Raw genomic sequence first — 26,497 nt, forward strand, 5'->3', positions numbered from 1 at the left:
TCAAATGTAAGTTATCAAAATAGAGATGCTTCCCATGTTATTTAAATGGAGTTACTTTTACACTCTAGGGATTTTTTCTCATTTTTTGGCCCGAGAGCGAAAAAGTGACACTCTAGTATTATGTTCCAGGGTATGAAGCAAGCACTTTAGACAGTAGGTGGAGGAAAATAATAAGTAGATCCTTGCGCTATTTTTCTTCCAAATTCTTACAATTTTGGATGACAATCCAAGATAAGGTTAGAATTTCAGGTGTACACTTCTAATAAAATTTTAATCCAAAATAAACATTGTCACCTGGTATTTTAGCACCACAAAATATTTTGAAATGAACTGGTGAATTTTAATAGAATTATAAAATGGAAAAGAAAGTTAACCTAGTCGAGGAACCACTCAAATAAAATCAAATGTTGTTAGCGATAAAGAGTAATCGTAATATCTAAAATGATAAGGAAAAACATGCATAACTGTGATTCAACAACTAATGAGAATCCATTGGCAGAATTAAAAATTATAAAGCGGCTTATTTATTACTGGCAGATCATAAAAAATAACAGTTTGCACGTACATTGAGGTTAGAATTATTTGTTTACACTTTTAAATGAATCAATCGATCTAGAATAAATCGATAGTTATTTGATTCAATACCTAGCGAATAAGCTGATTGTTCGAGCAACCAGTATAGGTTGAATTATGAAGTTTACTCACAGAAGATGTATTATATATATATTAAGGAAGGTTTATGTATAGAAATACGGCCAATTATTATTACTGTATAAATATTTATTACAATCTAAAAAAGCACGAAAATCAAGAGTATACAAAACTCATATGAAAAACTAAATGTATATTGTTTGTTAACATCGTATATCGCGATTTATTTATCAAAATAGTTTAAGACAATCACTCCATATATTTATATAAAAACTTTTAGTTATTTTTTCTATTATAAAGTTAAAGAAGCCCTGATTCTGAAGCAACCAGTTGTATTGAGTTTACTAAATTAAAAGCCAATCAAAAAGAAGCTTACAAATCGTTCAAGGAAGAGATAAAATTTTTCTGAAAACCACTTCCTTCTGGCTTGTGATCTCGTTCTGAGAGGATGCACATTGAGTTTAGGGTTCTTTCTTCCTTTAAATTTTTAAATTATCAAGCCTATCCCTCTTTTAAATGTGAAATATTTGTGATTAATGTTAAATTATCTGTGAACTCAGTGTTGTTGAAGAGTTCTTCATTGTAATCAATTCCCATAAATACATTTCAATACGGAAAGTAATCTATAAGAAATCGGGACCACGCGCGAGCCCAGCAGAGACGAAAGGGACCTGCATAATTAATTATTGGAAATAATATTTATTCAATCTACGAGACCGTCAAGAACATCATTAATGTGAGTGGTAGATCAAACGAGCTCGTTATAAGGCCTTTCTGTTCATAGTTGGGGAATAAATCAAAGCGCAATATATACAAATTAACTTAAGACAAGAAAAATTCGTAACGTGTTGAGTGCTATCACATAGTTTGTAAGAACGTTTTATGAATTTATTTGATCTATGTAGGAAGCTTACTTCCATGCATGGCACGAACTCATTATAAAACCCTGAGATCTTATATTTTGAATATTAATTTGACAATTATTATTTTGCTAATTGATCAAAGTAAGTCATATCAAATCTATAGACCAAACAGGTTTTAAATGGTAGAATTATGAATAAACTTGAAGTCCACGCATCAGTATTAAACATAATATATATTTATAAATTTTAAAGCTCACTATTGTGAATGCTATTAAACCTTGTGATAATTGTTAAACTGTTGAAGAGTTTATATATATTGGAAATTATAGATATAGACTATTTTATTTATATATTATTTTATGGGAATATATTTGTGTTTTATGTCAGCATACAAAATCATAGAAGTTTATTTTATCCTAACTCATCTCGTGATATACAGTTTGAGCTGTCTTGGTACCAAGAAATATTCGTCTGCAGCATATAAAATTATTAAATCATATAATATTGATCTTGTTAAGAACATTCAGTACTTATCATCCTTTGATGATAGTCACATTAGTCTGCCAGAAAAAATATATTGATAATTATATTAATAAGGTTCCAGTTATATCATATAAAGATCCAGAGAGCTTCAAGAACTGGCGTTGTAAGTTCTAAGGAATTTCGGAAGAATAAATTGGTGAATACCTGTATTCATAACAAGCTTTTTAAGGATCAACTAGAAAAAACATAGTTGGTCTTTATTATTCTCTATTGTGTACATGGTTACTGATAATCAGTCATCAACTATTCTTTTGATTTCCTCATTGGTATTCTTCAAGAACTTCATAGAAGCAGCGGTAAGAATTGTTAATCACCAGTCATTGAACCCTGTGGTGATTAATTATATTTGGAAAATTCATGTATCTACCACTGAGCTAAAGCTGCGGTTTGTACCCAGCAATTTTGCGAGCCGGACGGCCTTAATTATTTGTGAATTCATTCGCAAATTAGGGATTTTAGCAACTGCTCTTGCAAATATCAGAAGCACGTCATTACAACATGAAGCCAATGAATTTTGAATTTAGATGGCTCAAATTAATACATTAATTAGAAACATTCCACTTAATTACCACTTGTAACGAATAATATTTAGTTATTCAAGGGAATTCGGAACCACGGAAAAAACACAAACTTGTGAACACTTCAGCTGCGTTTACACCAAAGTTATTAACGAAATGTTTATTTCTCCGTCCTTTCAGATTCTATTGGATTGAACATAACTTATCATACACATGATAAACATATGTGTTTGTCAAGTTCCGTTCAATCCAATAGAATCTATACGAATCAAGTTATTAACATTTTCTTGAGAACTTTGGTGTGAATGAAGCTTAAGGATATTGCCCTTTGAGGTGACCCTGTCTCAAATGTATGAAAGATTCCTAGTTTACAGAGTTCAAGGACCAAAATATAATATATCTGATGCTATAATCCCCTTGTCTTGAATGTCCAAATCCTCTATCCTTCTCCACAGGTTCTGTTGTTGTAGATGTCTCTTAGCTCTTCTAAACTTCATTCAAGTTTCCTGCACTCTCAGAAATCTGGAAAGCTGTCATGATTTATGATCTGTGAGTTCTGATTTGTTGCTGAAGCTTGGGTCTTATCTTTCATTATGTCTTCCTAACCAGTTATGTTTCTCTCTCTCTTCATTTCTCTCTCTTTCTGTGTTTCCCTGTCGTGTTCAACTTTAACTTCCCGAATTAAACTCTTATCTCTTTCACTAGAATTGACTATAAGTGCTGGCGTACCGGTAATTAATTTTGTATGATACGTTCAAGCACTGCAGAACTCTGATAAATCTTCATCCCGCTCAGAGACATTATTGTTTCTCATTGGCTAATCAGATGTGCTCGTTTCGAAATTTCATCTTTTCTATCATTTCACTTCTTCCCTGTTTTCGTTTTGAACTTAGAAACATCAGACCAACTCCAGGAGTGTGTGTATGCACATGTACGTGAGGTGAATAGAATAGAGAACTTCACGAAGGGATATGGATACCTATTTGACCGAGCGAAGTTAGGTCTAAGATTCGAGTCGACGTTTTTGCATTTCTCTTCATGTTTATATGTTTATATTTATGTTTTTATGTTCCGCATTTACAGCTGAACGTAGCAACAAACTTTCATGAAATTTGATAGGTATGTTCCTTTTTGAATTTCGCGTCGACGGTTTACACACGGTTTTTGAAATTTTGCATTTGAAGGATACTACAAAAAGGAAAGGAGTCTCCTTTAAACGCCAATATTACCGTAAAAATGAGACTTCAGAATTATCCATCATAAATCAGCTGTTTAGTGAACTATAATACTACCCGTTCAAAAACATCGAACATCTCAAAAATGTATCTTTCCATCAACGTTAGTAGACAGTTGACTATAATATTACCCGTTCAAAAACATCGAACATCTTGAAAATGTATCTTTTAATCAACGTTGTAGACAGTTGCAGGTTATTATAATTTCTTCTTTCGTAATAAATTGTTAATGCTTTTGTACTCCAGAGCGAAGCTCTGTCCCAGATATTTGAACTAAATTATAATATCTCACTTTCCGAACTAAATATCAGTTCTATTCCCTTCCCGGGCTCATTGTAGAGAGGGGTTTGTTCGTCTTGGTGTGATGACGGTTCCTGCACTGTTCATCTTTCAAAGCATAATATATTTATAAAAGAAAATATCCATTAATATGATGCTTCGGGTTCATATCACTCATATGGAACAAGGAATAGGGCTACTTCCAGTTTGATCAAGTTCAATTAGGCTACACCAGGACTCGAAAAACATTCATCTGTACAGCGATAAAATTATATAATTTTTAACCTCCTTCAATCAGGAACCTAGAGATTACAAAATTTAGCGATAAATTAGAAACACATTTGTCAGAAAATTGTATTTATACAATGGATGAATTTTTCGAAATAAATCTTGAAGTGGAATAGCCTTATTACTTGATTGTTATATTGAGATCAGAGAAAAAGTTCTTGGTGTAGAATTAGTTATAATGATTTACCTGTGTACGATTGTGACTTACAGTATTTAATAGTTCTATTTATCTGTTATCTGTCTATTTTTGTTACCATTTGACGTTGTAATGCATTTGATGTTCTCTTTTGCTGCTGAAATAAAACATTTATTTATTTATTAATTTTATTCAAACTTGATATTGATCTTCTATTTCTTTGATCATTTTTTGAATTGTACTTTTTGTCGTCGGATTAGATACTTTTCAAGATAAGGGAATTTATAATTTAGCACGTCATGAAGAGAAGAGATTGATAGATAAGGGGGTAAATGGGATGAAAGAAACTTTGTTTGCTCATTGTGAACTGAAAGAGAAGAAAAAAGAAGGTTTTGTCCGTTGTTTGACTTGGGTTTATAATAGGATGACCGAAGAGAAAATTCAGCGGTAGAGTTGAATGGAGTGTTAACGCGTAGAGCTAGTCCAATTAATCGTCATTCCATGGAGAAGTTTTCCACTAGCAACGAAAACAAGCTGAACTTTTCCTGATTCTCTTTCACTTAGTGACATCTCTCTATCTCTCTTCCATCTCTGTGGAACTGTTTTCATCTCACTCTTTTGCTGGTACTTACTCTTCGACAAGAAAAACTTTGCTGGAGATTCTTTGTTCAAGTGACCGCACGATTACCTGGGGCTTCCATCCGGAGGAGAGTTGGCTGACAAAAAAGTCGGAACTTTAGTGTCTTTTTCTTTCCCGGGAAAACTCTGGCTTTAGATTCTACGTGTTATTGTTCCAAGTCGGTTTCATACGACTCTTGTAATATGAGGTTAAGCTGGAAAGTAGCTAATCTCTCTCGAGAAAAAATGTTTAAATCTCAGTCTCTGTCTCTTTCTAATGAACGTAGTCTTTCTTCCATTTCTTGTTCTGTTCTCGCAAAACCTATCCACTCCCTCTCTCTCACACACACACTCTTTTCAAGTTTTTATATAAATTTATATTTTTTGTTGGAGAGTTAGAAGGAGGATACTTTTGGAAAAAATTATAATAAGATTGGTTGATTGTGAAAATCAGTGAGAAATGAGAACGAGAAGTCTTTTCGTGTTTGAAAACTAACATTGTCAATAATTTATTATTATTGAACGAAAATCCTAATTTGATGCAGTAAATCACATCGAAGACTTCTGCTACTGCAAATATTGACAACAGGGTTAGGATTTTCGTCTAATGATAATCCTATTATATTAAGCGAGCAATTTCTGTATTTATGAGAGATATTTTTATATCTGGATATTTATGTTCAACGGATCTCGAAAACGGCTCTAACGATTTTCACGAAATTTGGAACATAATAGGTTTAAGATATAAAAATTCGATTGCACTAGTCTCATCTTCGGGAAAACTCGCTGAACGATACTAAAAGGATAATTCATCCTTGGCTGAAACAGCTGTGGATAGTGTAATAGTGTGATATTGAGAGGGTAGTATTGTAGTTGTTTTTGTGTATCTTATATTTTTTTTCAGGTTTTTAACTGGAATGAACTTTGATTTTTACTGTATGTTGAACCCTGCGCTTTTAGTGTGAGAATTGACTCTGTCTTGTTTGAATTTGCTAACTGTTGCTTAGTTGTCGAAATTAAAGCAATTTTCGTGCATTTTTCAAATGCAGTTTCAATTTCTTGTCGAAAAAGATACTGTATTTGGGAATTGTACGACCATTGACCTTTTTGCAGCTTTGGCTTTTCCACTGGAAGTTGTGCTCAACGCTCGTGGAGGGGGAATAATTTTCAGTGAAAAGGCCACAGTTGGAATTGAGACGTAACTGAGAAAACATGTAACGGTGTGCGAGCCTCGGTCCTCTGAATGGGCCCATTTCCCATTCAGAGGGACAAATTGTTAAGTTTTCAGTAATTTTTATTTAGTGGAATAGGAAACCAAATTTTATATTGTTAGTAGGAGTAGAATCAGAAAATTATTTGTGCGTGTGAGTTCAAGTATAGTGAGTTTTATTAAAGCGTATGTGAGTGTTTCTGAAGAGTCCGAGTTTGAATATTGTTAAAATTGTGAGTGCCGAACTTTTGTTGTTTTTCTTATTAAGCTCAAAATTTAGTTTCATAGAATGACCGAGGCCCAAATTCAAATGCAGCAAGTTAGCAGGTTCCCAAAATGTATAGATTGAATTAATTGAATATATCTTCTTTCTATGGATCAGTTACTGAGTAACTCTGGAAAATTTCACATGATTTCTATTGATTCGTTAATGAGTTCAATAAACCTGAGGTTAAATTTTAGAAGTATTTTTCATTGAAGTTCCTGGCTCGTAGTAACTATAGCTGCTAGAATAGGTTACAATGATGATAATCTGTGCATTTGAATGAACGAGTCCACTAAAAGCTCCCAACCAATCAAGGACTCAAATACCGGTAGATGATTAATTGATAGCAGTAAACTTTAGCAAATATTATAGAAAAGAAGAAACAACCCCCCCTCCGTTACATTGGTGGCCAGCGGTGGTATAGTCTGCAAGAATGACTATCGAACCACATGTACTCTTATATATTTCATATTTTGGAAAATTCACCAAATAGAGACAAAGATATCTCCGGTTTCAGAAATGATGTCAGGTGTGGTGTAGGATTAAAAATACCTCCACCGGTTACAATAGTAAAAAAGTGAGTGAGCGAGCGAGTATGTGAAAAATCAAAATATCGCATCACCGAAATTCATAAGATGACATACAGCCAGCTGTGAAATATAAACACGATCATTTTAGAGAATTGTGTTCCGTTTATCAATGAATAAAAATAATGAGCGAAGCTCGGTGCCCCGATATTCATTATTTATCTACGAAGTAAGCATTTGAACAAATGCAATTTCTTATTTTATTCCATCTGTAACATTGTCGAAGTCACAAACGAAATCCTAATCAATGAAATCTAGAAATTGATATGCAGTGGTTTATCAGTTTTTGTAACAGTGTCAAAGCTACATACTGCAGATCTAAAAAGTCGCACGATGCGATAACAAATTGCAAACAAACAGAAAAACGAATCAAGCCGGATTATAGGCGACAAACCAGTGGACTTTGGAGAAGTCATCAATTATTCTCCTTATTGATCGGCGCTTTGAAAACCATTACCCATAGATCAATCTTGTTCCACATGTTGGCTGTAGGCTTGCAGTGATTAGACCGCAGATTGGGCGAGGAAAGGGGGGCTTATAATCCATTTGGGGGTACGTTTGAGGTGTTCACAAGGCGGACACCAGTTGACTACGACATGTGTGATTGATACAGTCCACCATCACACTTGACCTGAATAATTATACTCAGGTAACATTTTGCTTTGACCTGACAAATCCACTTACGTGAGGCAGCCAGACTGTTTGATCACGTAGGAATTTAGTGGCTAGACAAAAATGAAGTTATTCTAGGTAGTGTAGGTTAGGTGAATATAATATCGATTGCACTAGTCTCATCTTCGGGAAAACTCGCTGAACGATACTAAAAGGATAATTCATCCTTGGCTGAAACAGCTGTGGATAGTGTAATAGTGTGATATTGAGAGGGTAGTATTGTAGTTGTTTTTGTGTATCTTATATTTTTTTTCAGGTTTTTAACTGGAATGAACTTTGATTTTTACTGTATGTTGAACCCTGCGCTTTTAGTGTGAGAATTGACTCTGTCTTGTTTGAATTTGCTAACTGTTGCTTAGTTGTCGAAATTAAAGCAATTTTCGTGCATTTTTCAAATGCAGTTTCAATTTCTTGTCGAAAAAGATACTGTATTTGGGAATTGTACGACCATTGACCTTTTTGCAGCTTTGGCTTTTCCACTGGAAGTTGTGCTCAACGCTCGTGGAGGGGGAATAATTTTCAGTGAAAAGGCCACAGTTGGAATTGAGACGTAACTGAGAAAACATGTAACGGTGTGCGAGCCTCGGTCCTCTGAATGGGCCCATTTCCCATTCAGAGGGACAATTGTTAAGTTTTCAGTAATTTTTATTTAGTGGAATAGGAAACCAAATTTTATATTGTTAGTAGGAGTAGAATCAGAAAATTATTTGTGCGTGTGAGTTCAAGTATAGTGAGTTTTATTAAAGCGTATGTGAGTGTTTCTGAAGAGTCCGAGTTTGAATATTGTTAAAATTGTGAGTGCCGAACTTTTGTTGTTTTTCTTATTAAGCTCAAAATTTAGTTTCATAGAATGACCGAGGCCCAAATTCAAATGCAGCAAGTTAGCAGGTTCCCAAAATGTATAGATTGAATTAATTGAATATATCTTCTTTCTATGGATCAGTTACTGAGTAACTCTGGAAAATTTCACATGATTTCTATTGATTCGTTAATGAGTTCAATAAACCTGAGGTTAAATTTTAGAAGTATTTTTCATTGAAGTTCCTGGCTCGTAGTAACTATAGCTGCTAGAATAGGTTACAATGATGATAATCTGTGCATTTGAATGAACGAGTCCACTAAAAGCTCCCAACCAATCAAGGACTCAAATACCGGTAGATGATTAATTGATAGCAGTAAACTTTAGCAAATATTATAGAAAAGAAGAAACAACCCCCCCTCCGTTTACATTGGTGGCCAGCGGTGGTATAGTCTGCAAGAATGACTATCGAACCACATGTACTCTTATATATTTCATATTTTGGAAGATTCACCAAATAGAGACAAAGATATCTCCGGTTTCAGAAATGATGTCAGGTGTGGTGTAGGATTAAAAATACCTCCACCGGTTACAATAGTAAAAAAGTGAGTGAGCGAGCGAGTATGTGAAAAATCAAAATATCGCATCACCGAAATTCATAAGATGACATACAGCCAGCTGTGAAATATAAACACGATCATTTTAGAGAATTGTGTTCCGTTTATCAATGAATAAAAATAATGAGCGAAGCTCGGTGCCCCGATATTCATTATTTATCTTTGAAATAAGCATTTGAACAAATGCAATTTCTCATTTTATTCCATCTATAACATTGTCGAAGTCACAAACGAAATCCTAATCAATGAAATCTAGAAATTGATATGCAGTGGTTTATCAGTTTTTGTAACAGTGTCAAAGCTACATACTGCAGATCTAAAAAGTCGCTCGATGCGATAACAAATTACAAACACAAAAACGAATCAAGCCGGATTATAGGCGACAAACCAGTGGACTTTGGAGAAGTCATCAATTCTCCTTATTGATCGGCGCTTTGAAAACCATTACCCATAGATCAATCTTGTTCCACATGTTGGCTGTGGGCTTGCAGTGATTAGACCGCAGATTGGGCGAGGAAAGGGGGGCTTATAATCCATTTGGGGGTACGTTTGAGGTGTTCACAAGGCGGACACCAGTTGACTACGACATGTGTGATTGATACAGTCCACCATCACACTTGACCTGAATAATTATACTCAGGTAACATTTTGCTTTGACCTGACAAATCCACTTACGTGAGGCAGCCAGACTGTTTGATCACGTAGGAATTTAGTGGCTAGACAAAAATGAAGTTATTCTAGGTAGTGTAGGTTAGGTGAATATAATATCGTTTGAACTGGCTGCTTCAGGTCTGTTATTAGAGTTGTAAGGTCACACCTGATCAATTTCAGGGCATCTAACATCACATGACCTAACGACTGTTTTTTTTCTTTCGGTAGCCGAGATCGACGACTTAACGTGTTCATCCTTGACACGGGAGTGGTCCGAGAGAAATAGCTTGCCAGATTGAACTCAGCCGTCTGAATCGTCTTATACACACGAGATCCGCTATCTCTCCATAGTGAATGATATGATAGAATCAGCAGTTGCCAACAATAATCACATTTTCTCAAATTTCAAGCTTATTTTCAATTTTAGGTGAAAATGTTACGAAACATTAATTGAAGAGATTTTCATGCTCAATCTTTTCCACTCGCAATTTTTCGTTTAAATTATATCTGAGACCTGATACTTGGAAATCTGAAATCAAACTTTGCATAGATGGGGCGGAGCTCCTGAAATTTTTACAGATATGGGGCTTGTGGCAGTTGATATAGCTTATTAATGACTATTTTTGTATGAATTTGATCAAAATCGCTGGAGCCATTTCCGAGAAAATCGCGAAAAACCCTGTTTTGATAACATTTTTGCCATTTCAGCAGCCATCTCGATTTACATTTGATCGAAATTATTCTTGTCGGATCCTTATAGTGTAAAGACCTTAAGTTCGAAATTTCAAGTCATTCCGTTTATTAGGAGATGAGATATAGTGTACACAGACGCACATACACTCATACACACACACACACACACACACACACACACACACACACACACACACACACACACACACACACACATATTATATATATATATAACACGTTCACGTTCATTAGAACTCAGTTTTTAAAAAGAAATTTCATTTGCAAAAAATACATGTTAACACATCAAGTGGCTGGAGTAGACTAACTAAAATGAGCGCGCTGAGAGCGACACTAAGCGGTACTGACAAAAATAGTAGTCAGCACATCAACTGTTTAGGTTTACATAATTCCTCCCTCCTTAAGTTTTTTCGTCCCGAAAAATAAATTTGGGACACTCAAAAATTACAAAAATCAAAATGAAGTTTCAAATTAAAGTTTACTAACTTAGATCTAATTTCTAGGTGGTACAATATAGCTTATGGTAGGGGTTGATGATATTGGTACTTGTGTATCAATTCGGTAATTTAGTACACTGGTTGGCTTCTTAAATTTGTAATAAACGATTATCTAAATTACAAGAAGTATAAATGTACTTAAAACAAAAATTACAATGTGGCGTGTCTTAAGGACGAAAGAATCTTCAAAATTTATAAAATCAAAATCTCTAGGTTCAATATCATCAAGTTCACTAACATCTTTCAAATCGATAAGTTTAGTATGAATTTTATTTGGTACATGACTTAATTTTTGTGCATATGTGGTAACTGAAGTAAACGGTAATTTTACATCTGTCATTTTATCATTGATATCCAGATTGATAAGGAAAGATGAAGGAGTATTTATAGTGCCATTATTGATATTAATTTGATCAAACTTATATCCTAAAATACAATTACAATTTTCGAAATAATTCATAAATGGTCTATCATTAATTATTTCTATTCTTACACAACTATCCAAATCCTTATTATTCACTACAGACAAAATACAGTTATCATGTATAATTTCTCCAATTTTTGAAAATTGGTCAGTTTCCAAAGCTTTTTGTTTTGAGACACAGATATCGATTTTTCTTTTAATTTCATGGTGTGAACATTTGATTCCATTTCAACAGGATAAGACAGGAGGTCATATTTTTCAAATAAATCGTTTAATTTCGGTAAATGGATAATGTAAGTTATAACAGATTTCGATAAAATACAAGTGCTATTACTAATTTCCCATAAAATACTGGAATCTCTACTAGCTAATGAATAATTCTTATAATTAATTAACCTACGAAAATCATCAAAGCTCAAAATTGATGGATGAAGTTTCCCTTCTTTGCAATACATCAACGAGTTAACAACATCATTTATTTCATCATCCAACAATTGTATAGTCAAAGTAATTAAGTCAACAGCTTGCATATTTTCGACAATATTGGCAGTTTCGTTAGTAATATTTTCTAATGCTTTATTATTTGAATTAATATGCTCAACATCGGAATTAAATTTCTTAATTAACTCATGGTTCATTTCAAAATTATGTTCTTCATTTTTAACAAGATGTAATTCATTATTTTCTATTTTATCAATAACTTTGTCGAAGTGTTCTTTGTCGTCAGCAGTCATAAGTTCTGTCAACCATGATATGGCGTTTCCTAATCCGTTCATTAGTCCACGTTTTACCTTTTTATTTTTATTTTCAGAAATCATTTCTAATTTAAAATATTGGTTGAGTGAAATTTTCTTCAAAGATTCAATAATGTCAGAGGATATGTAAGCGACTTGCAGATTATTAATATGAGTCTGTAATTTCAAAGATTGTATTTTAAGGTCAGTCACGTTAGTAAAATGGATGACTTTCTATGTGTCGTTAATGAGCATAGATTGTCCTATTCTAATCGGAATTATTCCTGCTGTCTTTGTCAAGTCTGTCAGTCTGTACGTCAACGTTGCTGGGATCGGGAACAACAGAAGGATGGTCATTGCCTTCATCTGCAACAATTAGATTATCTTTTACTTTTTTACGAGGCCTTTTCATTCTGTTAGGGTGGATTTTGATTAAATTTCTTTTCAATTTGAACCTATCACCTTCCTTAGTAGCTGTGCTATACCTTGGAACATTTTTGTGAAATTTCGGGTTTTTGATGAATATCCTATCTGGTATTTCAGGTGGTTCCTCTCTATTTTTGTTACATTTTTCTGTTCGTTTTTCTTTTTCCTCGATTATTTTCTTGTAAACGGCATCATTCAACGCTTGTATTTCTTTGAAGTATTGATTAGCAAGTTCTTCAGTGATTACTGCGGGATTATCCTGATCTTGATTATTTGGTAAATAATTCTAAATTCCGAAAGTTAGTTCATTTGGACTTAAGTTGAATTGATCTTTTATCGAATTGTTATAGGTTCGCAAAGCTAATCGAAGTTTTTGTTCAACACTATATTTTGGGAATTTAATTTCGAGTCCTTGTAGAATTTCAATAATTGTGGAGTGTGTTCTTTCTATTAGTCCTTGAGATTGGGGATGATAAGGTGTGGTGAAGTAAGTTTCAATACCATTTATTTCAGTGAATTGTTTGTATAGTGCATTGTTGAATTCTAATCCGTTATCGGATTGAATGCATTTTGGAATTGGGAAAACTGAAAGATAGTTGTTTAGATTTTTTATTATTCCGATACTGTTAGCTGATTTCAATGTGTAGGCGGAAAGTCTTTTAGAAAACGAATCGACAATTGTGAGGATTTTAATATTATTATACGTGAAAGTGTCAATCTGAAGTTTTTCGAAAGGTTTAGTAGGTGTGGGAGTTACTTTGAATTTAGTTTTAATTGGGTTTCTTTCATACTTGGTTTTCAAACAGATTTCACATTTATTTACAAATTCGGTTACGTCTTTGTGCATTGCGGGCCAATAGTAGTTTTTACGTATTTGTTTATAATTCTCGTTAATTCCTCTGTGGAAGTTTTCTGTCTTCATGACAACGAGCTATTATCATTGTTTGTTCATCTACATCAGTTATGTCGGCGTTTATTCTTTTGTAGATTCGGAATTTTATGTTGGGAACTATTTTGACAATTTCATTAGTCATTGAACTTAGAATTTCTGTTTTTAGAGCTTCAAACAATGGACTTTTATTTGAAAATACTATACCGTACACAGTATCAGGTTTCAAATACTCTCGTATTTCTTCTACGTTGTTTCCAATGTCACGTGCGTCTCTGTATTTGAAAATTATTCTGTTTTTATTAAAGATCTTTTTGAATTGGGGTTTTCCTTTACCTCGTGAAATAACTATTTGGTTTGCTTCAGTGTTTATGATACTATTTTCGTCCATTATACCTATTCTATCATCTGAACTTTCTTGAGAATGTTGTGTCATTAGTGAGTCATTGTCATTATCATTATTAGTATTATTTACAAGGTTTTCGTTGCCAGTTTCCACATAATTTTCATTAATATTATCAATATTTGCATTAACTATCGAATTGTTACCTATTTGTTCATCAAGATCATTCAATACACTTTCACTCACCGACGGAGGAGCTTCATTGTTATGGAATCTTAGCAGATCATTGATATCAATGTCATCGTACTCATCATTGTTGTTGACATTGTCGTTGGCATTGTTCGCATTATTTTCCGCGGGAAAGCCTGGGAATAATTCTGAATCGTCAAAACCTGTAAATTCATCACTACTTTCCATCATATTTACATTGAAAGGCCGTGAGAGACAATCAGCAACACAATTTGAGCGACCTTTTATGAATTCTACGGTGTAATCATACTCTTCCATTAACAATTTCCATCTCATTAATTTAGCATTTGGTTCTTTTAGAGAATGAAGCCATTGGAGTGGCTTGTGATCTGTTCTTAGGGTGAATTTTCTCCCATACAAATATGGCCTGAAATGTTTCACTGCCCAAGTTATTGCCAACATTTCTTTTTCAATAGTAGAAAGATTTTGTTCAGCGGGATTGAGTGTTCTAGAAGCGAATGAAATTGGGAGATCTTTATTGTCAGTCATTTGACTAAGGACCGCCCCTAAGCTTACATTGGATGCGTCTGTTGTCAAAATATATGGATCATTCAATTTAGGTAACTGCAATATTGGTGCGTTAGTAATTGCTTCTTTCAGAAAATTGACAGCTTCAATGAATTTAGGATCTTTTGGGTTTATAGTGGATGTTTTTCTCAGTGCGTTAGTTAAAGGTTGAGCTATTTTAGCGAATCCTTTTATCATTTTTCTGTAGTATCCTGCCAAACCTAAAAATTGTTTTATTTGTTTAGTAGTTTGTGGAACGGAAAAATCTTTTATTGCTTTTACTTTTTCAGGGTTAGGCTGAATGCCTTTTTCCGAAACTATGTGACCTAGAAATAGGAGTTCTTTCTAAAGAATTCGGTCTTGTTCAATTGTATTTTTAGTTGATGAGTTTTCAATCGTTTGAATACAACGTTCAGGTGTTTCATGTGCTCTTGTAAGCTATCACTAAAAATAATAATATCATCAAGATATACAAGAACATTTGGTAAATCACAAAATATCAAGTTCATTGTCCTTTGAAATTGAGGTGAACCATTTTTCAACCCAAATGGCATTCTGAGAAACTCATAATGACCATTTTCAGTACTAAAAGCTGTTTTTGGTATTGATTCGGGTTCCATTTCAATTTGATGGAATCCTGAAACAAGGTCAATAGCCGAAAAGTACGTTGCTCGACCGATTTTTGAGAACAAGTCTTCAATATTCGGGAGAGGAAATCTATCATCTTTAGTTTTGTTGTTCAATTTCCGATAATCTACTACAAGACGAACTTTGCGTTTTCCTGAAGCATCAGGTTTCTTCGGCACAACCCATAAGGGAGAGTTGTACGGAGAATTAGACGGTCTTATTATCTTTTGTTCGAGTAACTTGTTTATTTCATTACTAATATCCTGCCTAAATGAGATAGGATAGCGGTAGTTTTTTGAATAAACAGGTTCTTCGTCTGTAGTCACTATTTTATGCTTGAGCAAGTTAGTAGCAGTTAATATATCACCTTCGAATTTTATTATTTCGGGATATTTCATAAGAGTACTAATAATGCATTCTTTCTCTTCTGAGTTCATATGCTCAGTTCTCAATAAAGAAGTGATTTCGTCAATGGAGAGGGGATTATCGATCATCTCACCCATGTACAATTCACATTCTTCTACAGAAACTGTTTCGATACTCAACGTTTTGTCACAATCAGAAAAATATTCAATCTCAATGAAACTATTCCTATCAATATCAGTTACAATATTATACAACTGCAATTCCTTAATACTAACAACACATAGCTTATCTGATGGAGTGCAAACATAGTTTTAATTTTCAATTCATTCCAACCTTTGTTGATTTCAATATGATTCATTCCTAACAGTGGTATCGTGCAATCTTTCGTTATGAGACAATTGGTCTCCAAATCAATTTTTGCTTTCAACCCTTGCAATGTTTGCTTTCCAATAAGAACATCATAATTATCGCTAAAATCATACACATAAAATTTTTCATCTTTATCAACACCAAGCATATTCTTAACATTAATATTTACACAACCTTTTCCATTAGATTCACCAGCGGGTGTACGAATTTTATAATCACAATCAATTATTTTTGTCTGAGGAGAAACCATTTGAGGTTTAATGAAATTATATTTACTACCTGTATCGATCAAAATTCGTGAATCATTGTAATGATGTGATAATTGATCAATATAAACTGGCGGTTAAATGAACAGCACAATTTTCACGAAATTTTCACGAAAAACTCTTCAGGGTCCCTGTTCGGGCGCCAAACACGTTCACGTTCATTAAAACTCAGTTTTTAAAAAGAAATTTTATTTGCAAAAAATACATGTTAACACATCAAGTGGCTGGAGTAGACTAACTAAAATGAGCGCGCTGAGAGCGACACTAAGCGGTACTGACAAAAATAGTAGTCAGCACATCAATTGTTTAGGTTTACATAATTTATATATATATAAACATACACATACAGACCAATACCCAAAAACCATTTTTTCGGACTCAGGGGACCTTGAAACGTATAGAAATTCAGAAATTGGGATACCTTAATTTTTTTCGGAAAGCAATACTTTCCTTACCTATGGTAATAAGGCAAGGAAAGAAAAAATTATAACGCAACAGCGTTGCCTTGCCTCTGCATTAATTAATTATACTACTACATTGCCAAAAACAGATTTGGCATCGTTGCGGAGCTATTAAAGGATAGCAATACCTACTTAGTCGAATAATAGACAAAGATAGCAACATCAAAGTTAATCAAATACTGTCATTATAACAAGGACCTCACTATATGTTGTTCATTTGCATGGATGTTGTTAGGATGTTGTATGGATTTACTATGGATTGAAAGCATCAAGGAAAATTAAAGATCAGAAAACGAGTTAGTATCCTTTCATAATTATGCTATAGTGAGGTCCACGTTATGACAGTATTTTATCAACTTTGGTTTTGCTATCCTTGTCTATCATTCGACATAGCCGGAGGTACTATCCTTTTATAGGTCCACAACGATGCCAATTATGTTTTTGACAGTGTAGAAATATAATTAATTAATGCAGAGAATCGGCATCACTATTCTTCTATCTTTATCCACTGCCATTATAACGTGGACCTCACTATAGAGTATGAGTGACTTGTGATGATAGTACAAAATGGGACAGAGATCGATTCTAATTTTCATAATTGAATAGACTGCCACTGACATATCTTGGTAAGATGGGTCAGACATAATAGAGGTTGATTTTTGGAGAGATAATGTAGCTGAAGAGAGTCTCCTTCAGGCTGCATAGTGGCAGCTTAGAATAATAAAGGAGAAAGAGTGTCTGGGGGATGTTTAGGGAGAAAAAAAGAATTGAAATTCAAAATTCAAGCTGAATTAAGCGCTAAGGGCTGATGGAAGAGTGGCATCTAGAGGCTGTGAACACTTACAAAATGACGGCTTCTTCATGAATTTTTCATTGAGAGGGGTGGAAGGCTAAGGGATAAAGTGTGGGATTTGAAGGGTGTTTAGTGCCGAGAGTAACGCCCTGTTTCATAGTGGCTGGCACTTGTATTCTTTTCGGATGTCCGGATTGAGGCTGAAGGGTTTTAGTTGGGGTCTGCTGATGATGCGCAACAATTGTTGCCTGATTCCACATGATGGAGAACCGGTAACGATGGCTAAAAGACTCATATTCATTTGAAAGTTCCAGATTGCTATTCACAAGGATCTCTCTCTCTCTCTCTCTCTCTCGTCATTATGAGTTGTTAACATATTAAGAGAGAAAAATTCAGTCAGGCAAAAATAATATACTTGTGAATAAAAACATGTACAGTTATATGAGGAGGCACAACAGGCTTATGCCCAAAACTGTATCTTTATTAGGCAAAACTGCCCAAATTGATTTATACTTCAGTCCAAATCAAAATCTAGGTTAAGCTACTATCACTCATCCAAATAACAATTTATTCACACTTCAAAAAACAAACACATCATCAATTACAAATAGATATATACTATGCATTCGATTTAAAATGATATACTATGTTTACTACAATATTTGCTAATATACTATGTCCTATTCCACACTAACAGCATCTAGTTACTATTTTGGACTTACTTCAGAAGTGAACATTTTTCTAAAAAAGAGTAATAAACGAAAATTTCTGAAGTGGGGAAAAGTGGGGCAAAACCGACCAGCTTGTGTTTGAAGTTCAATTGATGAAAATCTGTTGGCAGATTTAGCAAAATATGATGTCAATCTCATTCTTTACATATTTCATGATAACTATACATACTCAAATACATTTATTTAATTATAATAAAAACGGAGATAATTTTATAATTTGTCTGTGAAAAATGACCTGAACATGTTCTCTGAAAAAAAGAGAAATAAACGAAAATAAGTTCTGTTTCTCTTGCTGAGTTTTTCTTCTCGTGAGATCAGGTAGATGATCTCCCACATGCACTCGTTCACTCTTCCATTACGGTATCGACAGATAACAAAATTTCCAGCTGTCTTTCCAATGAAGTCTTCTTCCTTTTAATGTCCTCCAGCGAGTTATCCCAGGGTTGAGACCTAGTGCAATCGAATTTTCATATAATAAACCTACTCTGTTCCAAATTTCGAGAGAATCGTTAGAGCCGTTTTCGAGATCCGGTCACATACAGATATATAAAAATATAAACATCTAAACAGAAATTGCTCGTTTACTAGTATAGGATTATCGATAATGGTTGAAAAAATATGTATTCCTGGAGTTCATGATGTCATGCATTGGAAAGAGAAAAAAACCCAGAGCTTGCCAAGCCAGCTCAACATGAAGACCACAGCCCTCATAAATATATCCAGAAATATGAAAACACGTGACAGAATTTTTCCACCTCAACAAACTGAAACACTTTTACTACTCAATAAATTTTCCACAACTATTGCATTTACGGGCGATGACAATTTTATTTTCATCTAGTCCTGGATGATAACATACTCTTTTCTCCCTGCAACTCTCGGAAACTCTCCTTGTTTCTTTCTCGATCTCTGTTCATTCATTTTCCCAAGTGAGAGAGAATGATGGGTAACGAGCAAGGATGAAGAGAGTGAGAGATATAGGGAGAATAGGGTGCGAGTGAGAGGTAGAGTATTAGATGACCCACAGTTCTCCTCCACGTTTACATACTCCTCCAGCTATACTTCTTGAGTTTTATGATCCATGAAATTTGAGTTGAGTATTTTATGGGGTACGAGTTCTTCTAACAACTCAACCTCCCTCACCCCCCAAATAAACCTATCAACCTCCTCTTCGACTACTCCATCATGCCCAGCGCCCAACCATCATAAAATGGTTGCAAAAAAACCCCAGTTTCTACTCGTCTGGACTTTTTTCCCTAGCTCTCGATCCAGATAGACGGAAAAATCCATTCCGTTGCCGTTTAATGAGGCCAGATGCACTCGTAAATTTTCCACATCCGTTCTGAATTATCTCCTGATTCTACTTTAAGTGATATCCGACCAATTCAAACTCAGACTTGATCCAACTACAGATACTCTCTTATCTCTCTTTTTTTTTTTTTTTTTTTTAAGATTACGTCCTAAAGACTCCAGTCATGGAGTATAAGACAAGTCATGTTATTACATAATAATTCTAACACTAAGTAGTTCAACCTAGTTTAGGTTTGAAAGGAATTCTTGTACACTATAAAAAGCTCTATCAACTAAATATTTTTTAATTTGTTTTTTGAAAATCTTCAAATCATCATTACTTTTCAAGATTTGAGGTAGCTTGTTATGAAATTTCCTGCCAATATAATCTGGTTTTTGTTCAAATAACCTACTATTGTGACCCATTATATGATAATCTGCTCTGTTTCGCGTATTATACTCATGAACATCTGAATTCTGGATCACACCACTCGTTTTCACATGCATTACAACTTCATATACATACAAAGATGGCACAGTTAATAGACCAAGCTTTTTAAATAAAGGCCTACAAGAGTCTAACCTATTCACTTTCTCTATACATCTGAGTGCCTTCTTTTGAATCTTAAACACTCTGTCCATATTTTGTTGAGATGAATTACCCCATACTAAAATAGCATACCTAATATGAGATAGTACAAGTCCATGGTAAGCAGTTAACAGTAGTTTTTTATCATTCAGCCTAGCAAGCTGCCGCAGGACAAATACCCCAGATGATCTCTAGGATAATGCCAACAGACTTTCAAGATGACATTACTGGAATAAAGGATTATATGATTCTATTCTTGTAAATGGTGAGAGTAGGCTACACGTTTGAAAACTTGTAAAAATGTCACCAGTAGAATGTTTCTGAAAGCGTGGTACCATAGATGATAAACAATAGCATTAGTAGATATCCCATGGTATAGGGCGTTTATGTCGCAACTATTACTGATATCTAAAGCCGAAAGTCCACGTAGTTCTTTCCTGTGAAGCTTTATGACGCTGGTATTCTCTCATATTGTGCCGTTCATACACTCTTACTCGGTCAAAACAGTAAAAATCTCCAGTAATCGGCTTGAGATAACAGTAAAAGTTGCGACATAAACGCCCTTTGCCATGGGATATCTACTTACGCTATTGTTACGGTACTCTATGGTGGTATTTTCCTATTTTGTGATGGCTCTCTTTATATCAGTAATCTTTGGTATTTATTCTTTTGTAGGAATAATGGTGATATATATCATGGTTGAATCTAAAAAGAGTTTTATAGTTCTCAACTATTGGTTGTGATCGTATCTGGTACGATCTCCTCTTCCTATTTCCTCTTCCTCATACGAATTAGTTAAGCCATTTTACTATGAGCAGAGGGTGATTAGCTGCTCTAGACCAGACTCACCACCTCCTTTGAAGCATTTGTTTCAAAAGTTGAGCGAATGCTCTAGTTTAATCATACAATTTTGAGTATAAGCTTCTACTTTTGAGCAAATGCTCAAACTATTTTTTTGATGAGCATGAGCAAAAGGTTTTGCTCAAGTTCATTCATAGAAAATAAAGCAAATGCTCCATATTTTAGAAGTATAAACAAATGCTTAACTTTATTCATAAGGTCCTTTGTTTTTATAGCTCACGGAAGCGCTAAATATGCAAGTAGGGGGCACCGCTTGTGTTTGAGTCGTCTGCTCTGTTTTCTATATTTATGAATAGAGTTTTAGGTTATGTGAGTTTAGAATTTTAAATAATAGCTGAAAAAATGTCATCTCTTTAATAATCTTCAGTATATTATTATAATATCAATAGCTGTTTATAACCGTCTACACCCTCATCGTCTTTTGTAGGAATAATGGTGATATATATCATGGTTGAATCTAAAAAGAGTTTCATAGTTCTCAACTATTTGTTGTGATCGTATCTGGTATAGTTTCCTCTTTCTCATCCGAATCAGTTGAGCCATTTTACTATGAACAAAAGGTGATAAGCTGCTCCAGACTAGACCCACCTTTTATGAAGCATTCGCTTTAAAAGTTGAGCAAATGTTACAGTTTATTCATATAATTTTGAGTATAAGCTTCCACTTTTGAACAAATGTTCGAACTATTTTTTTTTTTATTTTACAAAGACGACTTTCCAAAAGTATTTTAAGCCTAGGTGATGATGATGATGATGATGAGATGAATGATAATACAATTTGATTTTAATACTATTTTTTTGATGAGCATGAGCAAAAGGTTTTGCTCACGTTTATTCATAGAAAATGAAGCAAATGCTCCATATTTTAGAAGTATAACAAATGCTCAACTCTATTCATATAGCCCATTATGAACCTGAGTTTCAATGGAAGAGAGATTTTCAACATTCATAATTCCAATAGAAAATATGCAACGCTAGTAGCAGAGCAACTGCCAATACATGGAAGATCACAAGATCCACAAAACTCTCGTGAAATGACAATAATATCAAAGATATTATGAAACACTCACCAACATGATACGTATGTTGTTGCAAGCAAAAACAAGTCCGCATTTTACCTGGAAAAAGAATATAATCACACTCAACAAATGTCATTTCAAAACACGCAAGAGCAAACAAGAACACTATTGTTTGATTTTGGAGAATAAATTACAATAAACTGTCGAACAAACCGTTCCTTTTATGAAGTTCATGTGACTGTGAACGCTGATGGAAACAATACTCTATACTCACAAACACAAACTCATCCACCTGTAAATAACGTGAATCAAACTAGACTCCTCTCATGCTACGTTTCAAGAGGTGTGATTCTTTTAGCATCAACTTTGTTGTGTGCAATATTCAATCTGACATTTTCAATGATTGCATGAAGTTGTCTGATATTGTAAACAAGGGAATACGATAGAGTGTTCTCTCATGGATTGGGTCATAGCCACCAGACCTGACCCAGCCAGGTCACTTGATATGATTATATTGATTATTGTACAGTCGGAGATTTTTTTCATTCTCATCATTGCAAGAAGCAATTTTCCACATTAGCTGATAAACTAATCCTCAATTGATAACTAGCAATAGAGTTTACTATTTCATGAACTATAGATACAGATTTTCAACTGGCAAATATTTAACAATATAAAGATGAAACTAAATTCAAAGTTACAAAGTTACTATATAACATTGTGTTGTATTTACATACTTTACTGGAATTTGAACACATTCATTCTTGAAAAGACAAATAAGAGAATATCCATCCTCCTATTAACACTACGCTGAAATACGTTGATGTAGTTTAAGTTTTTATTTGTTGAATAAAATGAATTTAATGATTCCATATTATTATGGAATAATATGCTATATTTCGGGAGAAACAAGATAAATGGGCTGTTCGTTTAAAATCGGAATGAAACACATTATAATCCATTATATTACTCCATGTAATTGCGTTCTACATGCGGATGCTGCAAATGTGCTCCAGTGGATATATATTTATTAATTTATTCATTCAAAATACACAATTTTTTATAAGGTTATACTTGACATGATGATAAAAATGTAATGAGTTTACATGTGAATGAGAAATCGAAGTAGCCTTTTCAAAAATTATTTTCATTTCTTACAAGATATTTCGGCGATACAGCCACTTTCAAGTGAATAAACAAATTTGAATGAATATATAAATAGTAGAGACTTGAGATTTTGTCAATATTCTACTTCATTTCAATAAATAATATCGGGGACCGAGCTCCTCTCTGGAATACAACAGCATAATATAAAATTTATTACGACAAAAGAAAATATGATATTTCCATAGTTCATACAGAAAGGTTCTATCTAATCACAGTGGATTGAGATTGATTTCCAGAGGAATGCAAAAATTTCTCTCACAAAAGCATGTTAAATTCCAATACAAATCAGAGAAGACCAGTTCAGAAAGATAGCTTATCAGATTTGTTCCACTGGAATTAATCAGGATTAAAATTCAATGATTACAAAAGTTCAACAGCTGAGTCATAATTTTGACTCAGTTCCACACTGCATTCGCTCACTCACTTCCAACATCAACAGACAGACAAAATTTCCAGCTGTTTCTCCAATGACGTATTTATCCTTTCAATGTCTTTCAGCGAGTTATCCCAGTGTTGAAACCTAGTGCAATCCTTTTCTTTATCATGAACCCACTTTTTTCCAAATTTCGTGAGAATCGTTAGAGCCGTTTTCGAGATCCGGTCACATACTTATATATAAACATCTAAAAAGATGGATACGTTAAGTTGTCGGTCCCGGCTGCCTAGAAAAAAGGTCATGTCAGAGGCCCTGAAATTGATCAGTTGCTATCTGAAAACTGTGACACAAGACCTGAGCCAGCAAGGTCACTCGATATTATTATTATCTAAACATAAGAACATATGAACAGAAATTGCTCGTTTAATAGTATAGGATATTATTATACAGGAGCATGCTTTCGTGTGCTCTCACACATCATCAGCTGAAAGTTTCTGTTGGGAAGTAGGAAGTTTCCACAACATTAATATCCCCTCTACAAACTTTATCAAAGAATACTTGAATATTCACTCAAGAATAGCTTTAACATCACTTCAACACTTCTAATAGGATTGAAACATGTTGTGAGGAACAAAAATATTTATAAGAAAAGATACTTTGATTTTCAACTTCCATATGAATACAAGTATCCCTGACAACAAGAAAGTGAACATTGTTATGAGGTATCTATTCTTAGATAAGAGTTATCTATTCTTAGATAGGAAGGCTCATAGAAATTGAAATGGATTATCACTTCATTGAAAGTCACGAATCAATCAAAACTCATTAGAATGATACAACAGGTCATTAGTATTGTAATGAAGCCTTCAGAGGGATAGCAGAGGCGAGATTTTTCTGGAATCTTCTGGTAAACAACATGGGGAAGGCAGGGTGGCCTCTAGATCATTCCAGTGTGTTCTAGTTTTGGTGGGGGGAACCATCGACCAATGGCAAGCGCCTTCTCAAAACTTCTGATGATTTCCATGCACTGCGATTGGTCGGACGTGGTCGGATCGCCACACCTCCAGACCATTCTGGAGCGTTCTATATGAGAAGTTAACACTGTATACTCCACCCTTCTAGATTGTTCTGCAGATCCTATATAAATGGGCAGGTTGCAGTCGGCGGGGAGTTGGCAGACTACAGTCGTATTGCACACTTCTTCAAATCGTGACAGACTGGTGATGAAGTGATAATACACTTTTGTAGTTGTTTAAACAGTTATTATTCATATAACCGTGGCCTAATTTTGTACATAAATTTTATTGTAAATATTTTTGGTGAATAAATGAATATGAATATAATTAAATATTCTTGGTGACAGTTATTCTTAAACAATTAATTATACTAGTTAACGTAAGCTTGTGATAATTCTGTGTAATTTATTAGGTAGTTATCAGTTTATAGTTGTTTCTAGTTTACCTCCGTGTGTTATAGTGTTGAAAGTATGAAAACCTAATCAGTATAAATCGCCTCAAGTGTTTCATTAGTGTAGAAACCCGCAACAGTATGAACGAAAATGTAAATCTAAAAGTAGAGTAGTACACAATACTCCAAATTTTATAATTAATCATAACTTTCCTTTCACAATATCATGGAACATGCTGTTCCCTCCTTGCCCCTTCTTCGAGATTATTATGTGACAAAAAGTTGTTAATGACTTTGCTTCACTTTGGAATATAGTCTCTGTGAAATGTCTGTAAATACAATCTCTGTAAAATGATGAGGTACACGAAAGATTAGTAGTGAAGGTTCCAAAAGTCTATACTATAATAAAGGAGAGAACTGATTTATATACGTACGGGATAGGAAAATTATGTTCGACGCATCATTACGTCTCAACTACTGGACTGATTAACTAGAAATTTTACATATAGATTCTCGATTAACCGAGGATGGTTATAGGACTATTTTCAATTTTCAAGATTTCATTACGTCTATTTCTAGAATATTCCCTTGCAGAGCACGGGTACCTGCTGGTATTAAATATTATTATCCAATGTTGTTCCTATAGAAGTCAACTAGGAAATAGTTATTTGTGCAACTAGTGCGCAAAGTAACAGTTTGCTGCACCGAAAGAAACGTTTACGCCCGAGCCGTAGGCGAGGGCGGAATGGCTTCTTGAGTGCAGCAGAGGAACTTTGCGCACGTATTTCACATTAATTTTTCCTACAGTTACCATTGAATATGAAAAGTGGGTAATTATGGGTAAAATTGCCTGAAATCCATCAAATGTTTTTCTGTATAATTTTATTATTGATAAAAACCTTAATCCTAAAATCCTAAAGTCCTCGTTGTCCTTGGTTATAATATAATTATAATGAATAATAATTAGCGCGTTGTGCTTGGTTGCACCTCTGCTCACTATAGCAGCCACAGCAGTCACTGTTACCAACTTCATTTTGATTTTGCTGAACTGTTGCTCCATATAGCCTACTAAGTATTTTGCGTTGCCATGTTGCAAATCTGGAGTATGCAAAGTAATCACTTTGCGCACTAGTGCGGAGAAGTGATTCTTTGCGTTCTGTAATCAGTGCAGGAATGGTCACTTTTCAAGGTAACTGTAGGAAAACAAATGTTTCACTTCTGTAGTTGAGAGTTCATAGAAATGGAGCCCCCTGGTTATACTATTCTGTATCCACTTTGATATTTTCTGACAGTTTATTTTGCGGTGGATGTCAAACAAAAATCGCAGGAACCAACAAAAACCTCAATCAGAAAAAACTGATTTTTTTTAGGGTAAAAACAGTTAAACGCAGGTCTTTTGAATGAGTTTCCCGTCATACGCTACAGTACTTTGTCACTGATGAATTATTGTCAAACACTCATTTT

At 34.2% G+C, this 26,497-nt stretch overlaps 1 protein-coding gene across 2 annotated transcripts in view; it reads right to left on the reverse strand.

The window, feature by feature from the left end:
- Positions 1-26,497, reverse strand: part of LOC111055043 (furin-like protease 2) — a 718,014-nt gene that overhangs the window by 515,222 nt on the left and 176,295 nt on the right. The window lies entirely within an intron of this gene.

The sequence above is a fragment of the Nilaparvata lugens genome, chromosome 9 (genome assembly GCF_014356525.2).
Source record: "Nilaparvata lugens isolate BPH chromosome 9, ASM1435652v1, whole genome shotgun sequence".
NCBI classification, from domain to species: domain Eukaryota; kingdom Metazoa; phylum Arthropoda; class Insecta; order Hemiptera; family Delphacidae; genus Nilaparvata; species Nilaparvata lugens.